Raw genomic sequence first — 16,812 nt, forward strand, 5'->3', positions numbered from 1 at the left:
AATCGTTGGCACGGCCACTAAAAGTTTCAGCCATCCAGTTAATCAAAGAAAAGGAACATACATGTTCTTCAATAAGCGGAGCCTCTAGCACCATCAGAGGGCACCCGACGTGTTCCTCCAGATAACTCATATCCAAGAAGTCATAGGCAGCCCTTGCGATGTCCCAATTACCCAGGATACCATGCGCCGCACCACAGGCCATAATCCGAACACCAGAACAGGCAAACTCGTGAGACACTAAGGGTCTCATCAGTCGATCATAATCCGGCACCGGAGACACCGTGTTGGTCAAGCACAAATCCAGAGGCCATTCAAAGGGACAATCTAGGCAGTGAAAGACAGGTTGTACGCAGGTAAAGTAGGAATACCGGAAGGATAATCCATACGCCAGGCTCAAAGTCGCCAATGGCAGCGTACCATAATATTCAAGCATCCTGTCACGAAGAAGATGCAGACGGGGCAGGTTGCCGTGAGGCACAGAAAGTGCAGCCATTCCGTTGTATGAAAAGTAAAAGTAGCACACCCGCCACCAGCGCCAGAATCAGCGGGACACCGCCAAAGATGCTCGAAAAAATAGAATGAAAAAATGCCGGAATCACACCAAAAAAAGTTTGGAAGGAGGTCACGAGGCCTGAGCCCACAAGTTTAAAAAAATGAGCCAGGCCAGTTGTTGACGAGGCATTGAAAATTGTTTGGATCAAAGCTCCAAAATGCAGGGGGAGGTCAGTATTCAAAAGCGCCTGCACCTCAGTGCGCGTATTTGCCACATGAAGGACAAATGTTTCTCGGGAGGAAGTCAATGGCACCTCTTTTTGGGACAATAGAGCTCTTATTCTGCTCATCTTGTTGAACTCTGCTTTCAAGGTCGGAATCGAAGGCCAGATGGAAACATCCAGCCGCCCATGCGGGGGTGGAAATAGAACATTATTGCAGCAGACTACTCTCTGCGAAACAGTTACTATATATGGGATTCCCACTAACATCCCGCAGCAAGCTTCATTATTCAAAATTAAATAACTACCGTTTGCAAGCAGCGTGAAAGACGGTGTAATCACTGGCACAGGGACACCTTTGAGGACGCAGGCCAAATTTGGGGCGTGTACATTGCATGCACCGTGTAACTGAATGTGCCTACACACTACAGAATGATCAGGTGTCGAGGTACACTCCTCACCTTTCAGGTAAACCTCTGTACCGTCTCTTGTAGATCTATACGTAAAAGGGAGAGACCAAACCTCATGTAGGAACGCGGTACCCAACTGTTCATATCTACCCAGGGCATAGTGTTTCATGCATGACGTAAACTTAAAAAGCGCGAAAGGGAGCGTGATCAACCCATGTACTAACCACACGGCTGAATTCAATTCCGCCACAGAGAAAGGTAACGGCTCCAACTTTTCAATGTGTAACAATGAATATGTAGCATCTTTCATGGACATGAACTGTTGCTTTACAGTAAGGTTAAAGGGAAGGAATAATGATGTCGTATTCAGATAGTCCCAGGGGACCTTTCCTGCCTTTAACGTTTGTAATGTCCATGCAAACTGCATAACAGAACGCAACTGGTTTTGACCATGATACAATACAGACATATCATCATGTACAATATCAACAATTGAAGAAACAATATTGTCTAATGTATAAATTCTGGAAGAAAGAGTTATCTATAACGGCTAATACCTTTTCCATATTTGCTTGATCAATAGCCCTCAATCTCGAAGCCGCTTCAATTTGCGACAATTTCCATACTTCTTTGTAAATAGCATACGCCCACCTCTTGGATCTGCCACCCACAGGACCTTTAACAAAATCATTCAAATCTATTTTGTCATGTAATTTTGATAAATGAACTTTGACAGATGCCAAGGTGGAATGTCGCAGCCAGGATTGACATAATTTCCCTACAGAGTAGGTAGTTACTGTATGAGAGGACTCAAACCGAGGGTCTACGCGCTGCTGCGTATACCCCGGTTTCAGACCCAGAAAACGACGTTGACAGGTATCGGAACTGCTTTGCCAAATTAACCATCCTTCACTACTAAATTTCGAAATATTGAAAGATGTATTAGAAACTAATGACTGCAAAGCAGGAAGGGACAGATCCGTTTGGTTATCCCAATTTGGGTAAGCGCCCAGATCTGGAACAGAGGGGAAATTCAGTTTTTTAGAAGTGGCCAATCCGAAACAGGTGGTCTGGAAGATGGTTGAATTCAAAAACAACATGTGATTTGGTACAAGACAGGCACGATGTAAAGCTTCAGTTCCCTGAACCTGCCATATTTTGGAACCCCAAACCGATTTAAGATCAACAGTAGCCTTCCACAGGTCATAACCTTTGATTGACAACTCATCCATAAAGGACTTAGAATATAGTAATTTGGTGTGTGTCAGTCTAACCTTCGAGGCAGACTCAGACATCACTTTAAAATAAAAGGATGCTGGGCTGGAAACACTGAAATCAGTAAAATAAGTATATTTATCAACCAATGTAGGTGAACTGCCTAAAGATGGGGTAGGACAGTGTTCCCATTGGGTAAAATTTACAAAATTTCGAAATGTATTAGCTTTATGCAGGAAGTGATTGCCATAATGTTGAAAACAATACTGTTCTGCATAGTTAGCCGCATTTTCATATAAATCTTCTGCATCAAAAGCGGCATAATATTTCAAATCAGAAAACAGTGCTTCAATGGCATGAACATCCCAATCATCAGAACGAATGTTCTGCTTAACCACATCACCCATAGAAACACGAAATACATTAGGTACATTGATGACCTCGGTAGGACCATGTATTTGGAATTTAACAGCATCCCACGCAATTCCATCCAAAACGGGCCAGGCGGTAATATTCACAAAAGTCTGGTCCCTTTTCATGATGTGGGATGAGGAGTGGGGGGCCAAAGTTCCATTGATAAGTCTAATTGTAGATCTCTCTTTGAGATAGTGGCCATTCACCAGACGGAAAAATACTATTACAAATCCAACGGACATGAACAAAAAAATACTTATAAGCACCAGCCAAATGTATGTCCAAGGGGGAATCAAAAAATGTCTTTTGAACCAACTAACAAAAATAGCAATGTTCGAAGGGGAAGTAGGAGGCAATGAGGTAGTGTCAAAGGAGAAACGTGACTGGTCAACCGCCGTAGATTGTAAAACAGGCGAGTGATCATTTGTAGGATAAGCATACTCAGTCTCTTCGGGCAGACCACCAGCCGGCGGTATTAACAAGGGATCAGTAACTGACTGCATCTCGATGGCAACATCAAACAAGGTGGTAGAAGCAGGAACCAACACTGAATTTCTTTGCATCGTCTGGCATGAAACTACTGGAGTCATACTAAGAAGTATCGGCCACTCGCTGAAGTTTGACATTGTCAATAGAGATGTACCTGTTTTCTTTGCGACCAGGAAGTGGAGGTAAAATGACTGTTCTTGTACCCTGCACTCCAAGCACTGGAACTGGTGCACGATAAGAGGGGCCGAACTCCTTCTTGTTCTCCACCTTCTCACGGACCAGGTCTCCAACTCGGGGTAGCCAGCCGACTACCGGAATCTGAAGCTCAGCATCAGACGTGGAGGGCAAGTGTTCCTTCGATAGAGTGTCTCTGGCTTCTTGTAGGGTCTGCAAAACAGCACAGTGATCATCTACGTCAAAGGGTGCGGTCGACGCCGCCATGTCTAGACCATCAAGGTCTGGGACAAACATTCTGATTCCGAAGAGCATCATGTACGGGGTCCGCCCACCCAGAGACCTTCTAGGGAGATTATTAAGTGCACGTTGGACGTTATACAAGTGGGCTAGCCAATTCCGGCCTGTGCCTAAAACTCGTGCTGTCAAAGATTGCTTTAAGTCACGGTTCATTCGCTCCACCACACTATTACCCTCAGGTCGGTAGGGGGACGAAAATTTGACTTGAACACCAAATCTCTCATAGCCTCCTTGTAAGCCTTTGAGGCGAACGCAGGGCCCTGATCAGAATGGAAGGTACCACACGCAAAAGTTCCCACAAAGACACGCAAATCCCTGATGACAGTCCGCGAATCAGCACTCCTTTGTGGCCATACCCAAAGAAAACGTGTGCACGAATCCACTGCAACCAAGATATACTTGTACGCAGTATCAGAAGAAAAAGGACCGCAGTGATCTAGATAAACACAACCAAATGGTTTATTAGATATGTACAACTGTGTTTGTGGTGGGCGCGCAACAGTGGAAGCTTTAATCTGTTGGCAAATGTCACAATCAAGAACATAAGCGCGCGCTTGTTTGTATAAACCGAACCACCAATAACGTTGTTTAAACAGAGATATAGTAGCGGACACGCCGGCGTGGGCAGATGCCAACCCCTCGTGCGCTGCTAGTATCAGAGCTGGTCTGCAGTCCGCGTTGGGAATAATTCTGTCACCAACGTCGTTAATCCTCACTAACGGGACGTTATCAGGACTTAAGTGATAAAAATAACGAGAAGGAAAACACTTCGGGTAATCACTTCCCTTCTCTGTAGCATCAATAGCTGCCAAGATGTCATCACCAATCTTACTTTTAGATCTTGTAACTGCTGCCACTAAGTATGTAGCCACTGCTGTTTTTGCTGCCTCGTCAGCCAAGCTGTTACCGACAGCATGGACACCAAGTCTTTGGTGACCAAGAGTGTGAATAACATTCACGAGAGGGAGACGTTCTTTAAAGTCTGCCACTCGAACCCAAAGCAATTTATGCTTAATTGTGCTACCTTTGGTATCGCGATATTCGTTTTGAGACCAGAAGTGTAAATTGTCATTGTAGGACTGGACACAATAAAAGGAGTCACTTACTATAAGAGTAGTGACTCGGGGATCAGCAAACTCCAGTGCAAGCACCAGAGCCCGGAGCTCCGCCAGTTGCGCGGTACAATCACCCAATGTCTGCGTATGCACGGCATCAGATTGGAATTCACCATTTACGAATGTACCCACGACAATTGCGCAAGCCGCTGAATAGGCATGCTTCGATCCAATCGCCGGCTGCGCCGAGCCGTCAGTGTATATGACACAATGGTATTCTTCGAGCGGGCGCAAAGACAGAGGAGCCGGATGAACGAATTCATACTGCAAGTACTCCTGAGTCTGCAAAGAGGCGTCAAAGATATAAGTGACATCTGGTGATGTCAGAGTCGTGGCCCATTGTATCCACCGTGGATGCAAAGCTTTAGAATTTGGTACACTTGCTTTTGTCACTGCCTCTAGGGCAGGATACGGTGTTACAACCAGTATTTGTTTACCATGTGACAGTGCGCGTTCTTTAAGGATCGCAATCTGTACTGCCGTCAGAACTTTCTCGACAGTGGAAAAACGCAACTCAGCAGAGGTGTACAAGTGTGATTTATACGCAATGGGGACTGTATCGCCCTCATTGAACGTCAAGTACGTGAAAGCCACCGCGCCTGGTACTATTCTTATTACCAGGTTAGTGCGGTTATCACGCGTCAATAAGTATTGTGAAGCAAGAAGATCAGCCTGTAAAGACTGTAGAATAGCAGAATGTTCTAGCTGCCAGCTAGACTTCGAAAAAGAAGGGTGTACCAAGGCGTAAAGCGGCTTGATACGCTGGGCATAATCAGGAATATACGTACGGCCGAAATTCAGAAAGCCCAGCAAAGATTGTAATTTTTTCAGTGTTGTAGGAGCACGCAGGCATGCGCACTTCTCCAGAAAGTGAGGAACCAATCCTTTACCTTCATTGTTGAGCTCGTAGCCCAAAAACAACACTGTATATTCCGCGATGTGAGACTTCGCAAAATTAAATTTGTAGCCATAATCCGCAAAACTCACAATAATATTGTCGACTCGAGACAGATGTGGCATCAGCTCATCATCCGTGAGGTAGATATCGTCAACATAGGAGTATGCGTCGGGGTCTATTCTTTCTAAGAGAGAGACCACGCGAGCGGCAAAGACGCCAGGGCTGTTTTTATAGCCCATGGCTAATCTTGTGAACTGTTTTTGTTTGCCGCCTGAAGTAAACGCCGTCCACTGGCTACTCAGTGTGGACAGGTTATGGCTAAAAAAGCCATTGGAGATGTCAAGTGTCGTTTTAAATCTCTTACGCACGAGACTGTCGACAAGAGCCGAGCTGTGAGTATTTTGTACCGCGCAGGTCCGGCAATGCGAATTTAAGTGCCGGTAATCCAAAACTAAACGGTACGACCCGTCAGGCTTCGTCACAGTAAATAAAGGGTTATTCATAGGGGACACACAAGTTTCAATAACACCCTGATATTCCAATTGGTCAAGGATTGCAGCGACGTGCGGTCTAGCTTCACGACGCATAGGATATTGGGGCTGTGGCTGGGGCATAGACCGCAATGGAATCTCATGGCAGGGGGACAACCGGTCCCAACCCACCTGAGTACGATACACTGCCGGCGCAAGCGCCAGTGCCCACTCCTCAGCGTACACTTCAGCCCGGTCCTTAGGCACTGTGTGCGCAAAGGACGGGAGGATTACCTCCTCCCCTCTAGGAACTTCAAAAATGAAAGCTGGGGGCCAATCTGCCTCCGCTAGGAGGATATCATAGGTGGTAGTCAGATTATCCCAAAAAATCCCCTTTATTGTACGTTGTATGTCACCCTCAATTAGTAAGACTATTTCGTAAAGTCTGTCAGGGGGAGCCACTCTGGTGTCAGCTGTCTCAACAGTAACCAATGTAGCAGTTGCTGTCGCCGCCAGAAATGGACGCAGAGCTTGACGGACTATGGTAATTTCCGCTGCGCTGTCCAGTAGCGTCAGCGCCCATGTCCGGTTCCGAAGCTGTGTCCGCACTATCTGAGGCATATCTTGCCGTCAGGGCAGCCACTTTCTTCTTCTGAAACGGGGGTCTTTGTCGTGCAAATTCGTCCTGCTTGCCTTTACCTTCAGTCTGTCGGGGTTGGTCACGTGTTTGTGGAGCACCCCGACCTTTGCCATCGCCTCCGCCACCGGACTGTGAAGCCGATGTTTCCTGTGAAGAACGAGGAGAACGTTGTTCAGAAACCTGAAATCTCTCAGGAGACTTAATAGTAGCACGATCACGCAGATCATAAGTGCGCTCACTACCTGACTGAACGGGAGAGGCAGGCCGAGACCCCTGTTTCTGCTGCTGCTTTCCCTGTTGTTTTGACCGCCAACTCTGTTTCGGAAAGTTTGGACGGTCATCCTTAACAGAGGCTTCTGCCTTACCCTGCTGCTTATTTCCGGGAGTTTTCACGACAGGTTTAACTCCTAAAGAGCTACGACCCAAATCTCTGTATGCCGTCGAGATTATTTTCGCGAACTCCCGCGGCTTATCCTCATCAGCAACCTTCTTCAGTTCATTACTAACCTGGAATTGCATAGCATCACCCTTAAGGTTACACATTACCATGGTAGCCACCAGGTCAAACTGTCCGAGGAGCCGCATTCCTAATTCTATCGCAGACTCCGCACCGTGGTTATCTTGAACACGTTTAATAACGGAGGGCAGTACCGACATAGACGGAGTGCCAAAACACTGCGAGTACGTCGCTGCAAAGACCTTGCCCCAGTTTACACAATCATCAATGTCGGGGACCAAGTCTTTAGGCAAACTAATGGTAAGGATCCTGTGTTTCTCCACAGGAGATGTATTCGGGTAAACCGCTTCTATTTGGTCAAATTTTTCAGCAAGCCAAAAAGGGAAATCATCCCTATTCGGGGGGCGCTTGCCCATAACAGAATTAACCATAACAGGACTAATGACCACCGCGTGGTGGTCAGTAGGCTGCCCCGCAACAGCAGGTGTCCCCGCCTGCACATTGCGTGACACGTACTGTACTAAAGCCCTATGCACTGTAATAAGGGCAGTGTGCAGTACACGCAAATCAGCCACCGGCACCGTTAGGTAACGGGCATGAGGCGTATATCCGGCTAGTACCGGCCAAGTGGCCCCTGCAATTGACAAAGGGCCCATTCTCGGCGGTATAACCGCATGGGGAAGGGCGCCATTAAACCAAATAAGATGCTGCCAAGCAGATATTGGTATTTCTTGTGTCCTATACGGTGTATAGTTCGCTGGCACGGCAGTGGCAGTGTAAGTATGAAAAGAGTTATCGTCCTCACTCACCGCCGGAAGCGTCACCCAAGAGTAAAACAACTCATAAGGATGAGCCGCATCGGCTCCTACCACAAAGATTACGTTCATACCAGTGTCCGGCACCCCATACTGCGTCAAATGACGTTTCAGAGCTGCCCGACTGTGCGCCGCTATTTCAACCGCCATAAGGACAAGTTACACTCGAAGAAATCAGTAGCACAAGGGTTCAATAACCTTTTTAATGATCAAGCTTTGAAAAAACCTATATCAACAGAAATAGGTAGGTCTAAATCCGTCAGACTTGTTATCCGGAAACAAGAATGAGGGTGTTGTGGACTAATATAAGCACTACTAAGGCGTTTCAACTCATAGACCAAACGTTAGGTGGGCCATGTTGCAGGGATTCTGCTTATACACAGAACTATGCGTAGAACCCCAGGACCTCAGTGAATTGTGGTGTACCAGAAACTCACCTCAGAACCCAGAACCCAGTATCCGGCTAGCATAAGTGTCCCATTCGTTATCCGAGATTTAGCTCGGCGGTCCCAATGAAAAGACAACCCAGAACAAGCGACTCAGTGTACTCTCAGGAATGGTGGGAATCGGAAATACCTGTTCGTATATTATTCTCACATCAGTCCACAACAAGAATAAACAGAGACACGGTGAAAATAAAAGAGTTTATTTTATAGACCACGTGTCCTAAGATGCAGTACTTTGGCTAATACAAGCAGACAAATGATTATAATTAAAACCATTAGCATCGTTACAATACCATAGAATATAAAGGGAGTGATCATGTTATAAATGACAGTGGATACTACCACCTTCCCTTTAATAAGAAGCTCCTATTATTATTATGCTAATAAAAGGTCTCTTAGGCTTGAATGGGGGACCCCATACCTCAAAGATCAGCTTAGTGAAATCACATCACAGGAGCATCAGAAGTCTTCTCGCAGGAAGGCTCGTCTTCGGTCTGAATATTAAACATGATGTCTGCAATATTAAAAGCACCAACTTTCAGGTATTCGCAGCTGCCTGTGTGTTATGGCTAAATAGTGAGTCGATCAACCTAGAGTGGAAAACATGCATTGTCTAACGACCCAGACTGTTCTTGTTACACCATGTACAGACCAAGGTCGCTGCGCATAGCTCGGGATGGTAACAACAGATTGCTCTCGTGTGAGGCAAAGCGCGAGTCAGCAGTTTGTTTAAACAATAACATGTAGATGCAGTGTCGTGCGCAAAAGCAGCAAGATGGCTTTCTAACATCTAACGTGGTTATGTTAACTTAACAATGTATGTACGTATTAAGGGATTCCTTACTACAGCATCAGAGCCTGACCTGGCTAGTAGAATCAAAAAGTCCCCATAAATCAATATGTGCCATTCGGATACATTCAGGCCCACTAGCGATTACACAGGCTGAGAGAAACAAATTGTTTGCTAGTCACTGTAAGTCTCTGTATCTTGCTTCTGAACTGCTCTCACTTATGCACCTACAGACTTTGAAAAATTCCCTCAACATATCAAGGCTTTCCCCAGAACAAATACAAACCTGTGCTAATGACCCATAGTCGAGACTGGGATATTGACATATGTGGCAGAAGACACTCAGTGGCCTGGCATGTGGCTGTTGCCCTTTAGTTTCTCGGGGACCCAGCAGACAGTATGTCCTCTATAGTGTTCATGTTATTGGAATTTGAAACTATATCAGGCCTTTAGATCAACAGTCTATTTAAGATTTCCCTCTGAGGTTCTCTAGCCCTATTAAATACATACCAGACATTGGAGGGCTACTTTTAAATATCTGGCTGTCAAGATCTAAAATACGGATGGCATGCTTAGGGAGCAACTTAAATAAGTGCCAATATTGTCAGGCAGAAACTACCATTTTTAATCAGGCTTCTATTGTCGCCACCAGGAAGGTTGATCGTAGCTAAAATAATTGTACTACCATGGCTGTTTCACTTTTATATGGCACATCCTCCGTTTCTTCTTAGGCCCTTACTTCACGAACTACAGACGATTTTATCCATATTGATATAGGGCCAGCACAGGAGCTATATCTCAATAGAAAAGGCTAATCTTCAGCTGGATTAAGGAGGGGTTAGAGCACCCAATGCGGAAATATATTATTTGGCTGATCAGTTGACTTGCTTGTTGAGAGGTTTTTGAAATGGGGTTCTATAGTTGGCAGGGGTAAGTACCTTTGTCCAAATAGGGACCCTTCTTCCTAGTCAGGATAAGGGAGTTACACTCTAAAATAACCCCTGCTCACCCCCTTAGTAGCTTAGTACGAGCAGTCAGGCTTATCTTAGAGGCAGTGTGTAAAGCATTTGCACATAACCAACAGTAATACAGTGTAAGCACTACAAAAGGACAGCACACCAGTTTAGAAAAATATCCACTATTTGTATATACTTGAGACAAGATCGAAAATGATAAAAGAAATCCACAATACAGTATTAAGAAATCATCAGTTATCAAAATAACCTTAAAAAACAGTTCCTTGATGTCGATAGCTCCGTCCGGGGCTATCACGGCATTGTGAACAAACAATTCCAAACAGTTCTGGCTGACCGCCGCGTCGCAGTCTAGCTACGGTGTCGGGAACACCCTCAAAACAGTTCCTTTAGAAATGCAGGGCGTCGGCGACCTCTCGTTGAGTTTCCGAGAGCACGGCGTCCACAGGCATCGTTCCCGAGGTCGGTGCAGGAGTCGTCGGGCCCTTGAAGTCAAACGCGTTGCAGATCGAACTTCTTGCAGTTGAAGTCAGGAGCGCTGGCGACAGCAGGCGTCGGGTGCTGTGGTGCGAAGTGCAGTGGTAGCGAGTGGGGAAGCCAGCGTCAGTCCACACAAACAAGAGACAACTGTGGCTGGCTTCCCTACTCACTACGTAACTGATTTTTGAGACACAGTAAAGAAACCGTTACTTGAGAGGTCACTATCTTCTTTTTGAAAGTGCCACCAAAAAATTGGATTGACCTTGATCTGCTGATCTGTGACAGGTCCGCTATTTATATAAGCGGTGAGAACCACATCTCCGTGAAAGTGATTATTCGTGTTGAGTCTAACCGGTAAAGGGTCATTTCTTATATGCAATATCTACTGTCCTGAAGATGGTCTGACAGACTGACGCCCTTCAAGACCGAAACGTCGACTCCATCATCTATTTCCGCAATTTTTACTATATTCAATTGATCATTATTCTCTTCAGGAGATATGTCATTGTTGTTTTCATTGGAATAGATGTTTTTCATGAAGTGTAGGATAGATTTAGGCTTTCCACATTCATGATTTATTGCTTAATTAATTGTTCATTTGTACTCCTTTGTAATTTGATTCATACATATAAAGATTTTTGTATATTTTGACAAAAGATATTCCCGTGTTTGTGCTTTATATATTCACTCATTCTTTGGTCTAGTCGATTGACATTTGGGTTTCCGTTCTAAATAGACTCAACCGCAGAGAAACTCTTGGATTCATAATTGGTGAATCCTTTTTAAACAAAATCCCTTGTAGGCACCTTGACCTGTTATTGTTTGATTTGCCCAAGCATCAAAGGGTATATTGGGTTTTCCCTACGTTTACATTGCAGCCTACTAACAGCATTTGATTTACAGGCCCTGGCACTCTCAGTGCACTTTACTAGGGACTGACACATAAATCAAAAAGGCCAATTGTGGAAACACGAATCCATAACGCATTTTACCACAGGAGCACTTGCACTTTACCACTGATCAGCAGTGAGAAAAGTATGCAGAAACACTAAGCCAGCAAAAAGAGACTCAAAACCGGGAGGTCAGACAGCAAAAACTCTGGGGAAACATGCCAAAAGATGCCAAGTCTAACACATGTCCCCTCCGGCTGAAAGTAGGGAGAACTACCCAACCTCCTGTTTTGGCGTATTCTGTGCCAGGGTGGTGTTCCATCGTACAGTCCATTCCTGTAGGGAGATGGCCCACTTCAGCAGTTTTAGATTCTCACCCCTCATTTGCATCAACCATCTGAGGGGCCTGTGGTCTGTCTGAACCCGGAAGTGAGTCCCAAACAAGTGGGGCCTCAGCTTCTCCAGTGCCCAGACAACAGCAAAAGTTTCCTTTCTATGGCACTCCACCTCTGTTCCCTGGGGAGTAGTCTCCTGCTAAGGAAAACTACAGGCTGGTCTAGTCCCTCTTCATTCAGTTGTGAGAGCACCACCCCCACACCATACTCTGAAGCATCAGTCTGCACGCCGAATCCCTTGGAGAAGTCGGGTGCCTTGAGCATGGGCGCCGTGCACATGGTGACCTTCAGGTCATCAAAAGCCTTCTGGCAGGACTCAGTTCAGATCACCTTCTTGGGCTGCTTCCTGGAAGTCAGCTCGGTTAAGGGGGCAACAATGGTTCCGTAGCCCTTAACAAACCTCCTGTAGTAACCGGTGAGACTTAAAAAGGCTCTCACCTCTGTCTCGGTCTTGGGTGCTCCCAAGCCGGAATGGTGTCAATCTTGAGGTAAAGGAGCGCCACCTGGACGCTTCCTACCTGGTGTCTCAAGTGCACCACAGAACCCTGCGTGATCTGGCACTTACCTGCCTTGATCATGAGGCCTGCCCTCTGCAGCGCTGTCAACACTTCACCGAGGTGCTGCAAGTGTTCTTCCCAGCTGGAACTGAACACTGGAATGTCATCCAGGTAGGCGACACTAAAATCCTCTAGTTCAGCCAACACCTGGTTGACCAACCTCTGAAAGGTGACAGTGGCATTCTTCAACCCAAGGGGCATCACCTGGAAGTGGTAATGTCCTTCTGGGGTTGAGAATGCTGACCTCTCCTTGGCCCCTTCAGTTAAGGCAATCTGCCAGTACCCAGACGTTAAATCAAACGTGCTGAGGAACTTGGCAGCTCCCAACCAATCAATGAGCTCATCAGCTCTGGGGATGGGGTGCACGTCAGTCCTGGTGATGGCATTGAGCCCATGGTAGTCCACAAAAAAATGCAGTTCTGGAGTGGCACCGGGTGCACCAGCCTTTGGGACCAAAACCACTGGGCTGGCCCAAGGACTGTTGGAGGGCCTGATCCCCCCTAACGCCAACATCTTAGAGACCTCCTCTTTGATGCTGGCCCTAACCCGGTCATTCAACCAGTAAATCTTGTGCTTCACAGGAGGGCTGTCACCAGTGTCCACGTCATGGGTACACCAGTGAGTAACACCTGGGGTCGGAGAGAACAGTGGGGCAAACTGTCCCAACCACTGGTGACAGTCGCTCTGCTGCTCTGGGGTCAGTGTAGGGGAGAGGATCATACCTTTCACTGACACATCATGCTCCTTGGTAGACAGGAGGTCAGGGAGAGGTTCACTCTCCTCTTCCACCCCATCATCTGTCGCCAGGAGCATGCTCACTTCGGACCTCTTGAAGTGGGGCTTGAGGTGGTTCATTTGCAGGACCCTCAAAGGGTTCATTGGAGTCCGCAAATCCACCAGATAGGTGACATCACCTTTGTGCTCCACCATCTCAAACGGCCTAGTCCACTTGCCCTGCAAGGCACAAGGTTCCACGGGGGCCAAGCCACACTTTTTGCCCAGGTTGAAATTCGACCAGATTGGCATTCTTATCATACCACCTCTTCATTTCTTCCTGGCTTGCTTCTAGGTTTGCCTGAGCGAGTTTCCTAAAGTGGGCAGTTTGGTTCTTGAAGGCCAGCATTTAACTAAACATATCCTGGGGAGTTTTCCTGGGAGCTGCCTCCAGCCTCCTTCACCAAACTCAGAGGTCCTCTCACAGGGTGACCATACAGAAGCTCAAAGGGACTGAACCCAAGAGTCTTCTGTGGCACCTCCCTATATGCAAAGAGAAGGCATGGCAAGAGGACATCCCACTTACACCTCATGGGTTCTGTTAGACCCTTAATCATGCCCTTCAAGGTCTGGTTGAATCTCTCCACCAGACTGTTACCTTGTGGGTGGTAAGGAGTGGTGAACTTGTAGGTTACGCCACACTCCTTCCACAGGGATGTCATATACTTGGATATGAAATTGGTCCCCCTGTCATAAACCACCTCTCTGGGGAACTCCATGTGGGAAAAGATCCCCATTAACGCCCGGCCCACCACTGGCACCGTCGTTGTCCTGAGAAGGATTGCCTCCGGGTACCGGGTGGCGTGGTCCACCAAGACCAGAATGTACTTGTTGCCCATTGCTGTCTTGGGATCCAGTGGCCCCACAATGTCAATCCCTACCCTTTCAAAGGGTGTTCTAACAACTGGAAATGGTTGGGGAGGAGCTTTTACCTTCCTCCCACTCTTATCACATACCTGGCAAGTTTGGCAAGACCTGCAATATCCATCTGACAGCCTTCACATTTGGGGCTAGGAGAAGTGGGTGACAAGCCTGTCAAAGGGCTTGTCCCACCCCAAATGTCCTGCCAAAGGCACGTCATGAGCCAGACCCAATAGGAAGGTCCTAAAGCGCTGGGATACCAACAGCACACACGGACTGACCCAGTCTCAGCGGCCTTAGGATCACTATACAGGAGACCATTTTCCCAGTAGATCCAATGTGATCCAGACTGATCACCAGCTGCCTGGTCTGCAGCCTCCCACCGCAGACCCTCCATAGAAGGGCACTCTTTCTGCTCCCGGCAGAATTCATCCCTTGTGGGACCCCCTTCTTGCTGCCAATGGGTCAGCTCAGAGATGTCCCCCAGTTCAGCTATCTGCTCCCCTCTAGACACTGGGGCGTCCCCCCTCAAGGTCCGCTTTCTCTCGGTCTGACGTGGGAACTTCAGGGGAGGTTTCCTGTGCCCCTGCCCTTTCTCTTGGCAGGGACTTGGGCCAGTGTTTCAGGCTCCAAGTCCTCTGAGCAACCTTCCTGGCTTTCTTTGACCGAGTAGACACACATGCACACTCTGGCAACCCAAGCATCTCCAAGTGAGACCTAAACTCAACATCTTTCCACAAGAACTGCTCCAGGTCTTTACCTAGCAGACAATCTACAGGCATGGTGGGGCTCACAACCACCCTCAAGGGACCTGAGACCCCCCTCTGTGCAACCATACACTGACATTCTGAGTTGTCCACAGCAACTATTTGGTGGAATGCCCCTGGGACTACCTGCTCCTCAGAGACCAGGTGACACCGGATTGAGGTCACACTGGCTCCAGTATCTCTGAGAGCATCTACCCTTTTCCCATTGATGGTCACTAAGGTGCTGTATTTCTTTGTTAGGGGGCACTTGGTTTCCTGGGACCATCTCACTGTCCCCTAGTGAGACGAGGGTCATTTCTGCGGGATCCCTACCCTCCTGTAGGTACCCCTCCTCCCCAAGCGCTACACTAGCCAACAACTTGGACTGCCCACCGGTGGATGGCTGTGCCCCCTTTAAGTGACCCACCTGATCACATGCAAAACACTTGCGGAAGCAAGTCTCAGCATGCTTTCCTGAAGAGACCCCTTGTTTCTTATCTCCTGGGATGACAACCTTTACCCTGGGTGTTAGTTTGAGGCCCTTTAGAGAACTCCTGTCCTTTACCCTTGTCCCCCCCCCACTTTTCGGCTGTGGACCCTGCCCACCTTTTGCTGAGTCTCCCCCAAAAGCTTTCTTGTGGACCAGGTACTCACCCAGCGGTCCACCTCCATAGCAAGCTTCCTGGGGTCAGTTAGCTTACTATCAACCAAGTGCTGGTGCAGCTCTGGAAAACATAGACTAGACAAGTGCTCCCACGCAATCAAATTGTAGAGCCCCTGAAAATCTGTTACATTACTGCCCTTCACCCAGCCATCCAGAGACCTGCAGAAAGAATCTACACATTCTAACCAAGTGTTGGCATCAGTTTTCTTACTTGACCTAAACTGATCCCTGTACTTTTCAGGAGTGAGTCCATACCTGGTGAGGAGAGCATATTTCATGTCAGCATAGGTGAAGTTCTGCTCCTTACCCAAAGCTATCAGACTATCTCTAGCTTCTTCTGGGAAGAGAGGCCACAACCCTGCCCCTCAATTTGTCTTGGGGATCCCATTCATATGAATATATACCTCATACCCCTGGAACCACTTTTGTATGTCCTCACCCATCTTGTACTCCTTGCCTACATTCTTGGGGATGTGCAAAATTCTGTCTGACTGCCCTGACAAATTACTGCCACTATCTGAGCTGGTTCTACTCCTCTGATCCAGCTCCTTTATCCTGATCGCATGGTCTAGCATCATTCTTTTCTGCTCCATGGCTAAATTTAGCTTCTCTAGTTCCATAGCAACTCTCCTTGCTTCCTGCCTGTCCTCTAGCTCCTCTAGGGATAAGCCACTGCTGCTGGTTTAGTGGGTGCCCTTCCCTCCCAATAGCACATCCACCCTTGGAATAGGCATCTCTGCCTCAATGCCAAAATCACCCCAGACAGCTCTCAAGCATGTCTGGCTGCTACCTAGGCCCTCAGCCCCTTTTGTAGCTCTTCTTTTCTGGTGAGGCCCCTGATTTGGACTTTGACGTTTTTGCAGATCGCCTTCAATTCCTTAGCATTGTAGGTTTTTAACCTCTCCTCCTCAAAGGCCACTTCCAAGGATGCAGCAGATGATGCAATTTATTCAAGCATGTTGTACTGGAAAGTTCAAGTTGAAGACCAATGGAAAGGCAAAAATAGTCCAAAAAACAGTATGTGGTACATAATGGTCTGCGATTTGGTAGTAGTGCACACCAATTACTGTAAGTCAAGGGCAAACGCAAGTCCTATCCCACCGCTGCACCAATGATAGAAATGGG

Source organism: Triturus cristatus, chromosome 8 (assembly GCF_964204655.1).
Source record: "Triturus cristatus chromosome 8, aTriCri1.1, whole genome shotgun sequence".
Lineage (NCBI taxonomy): Eukaryota > Metazoa > Chordata > Amphibia > Caudata > Salamandridae > Triturus > Triturus cristatus.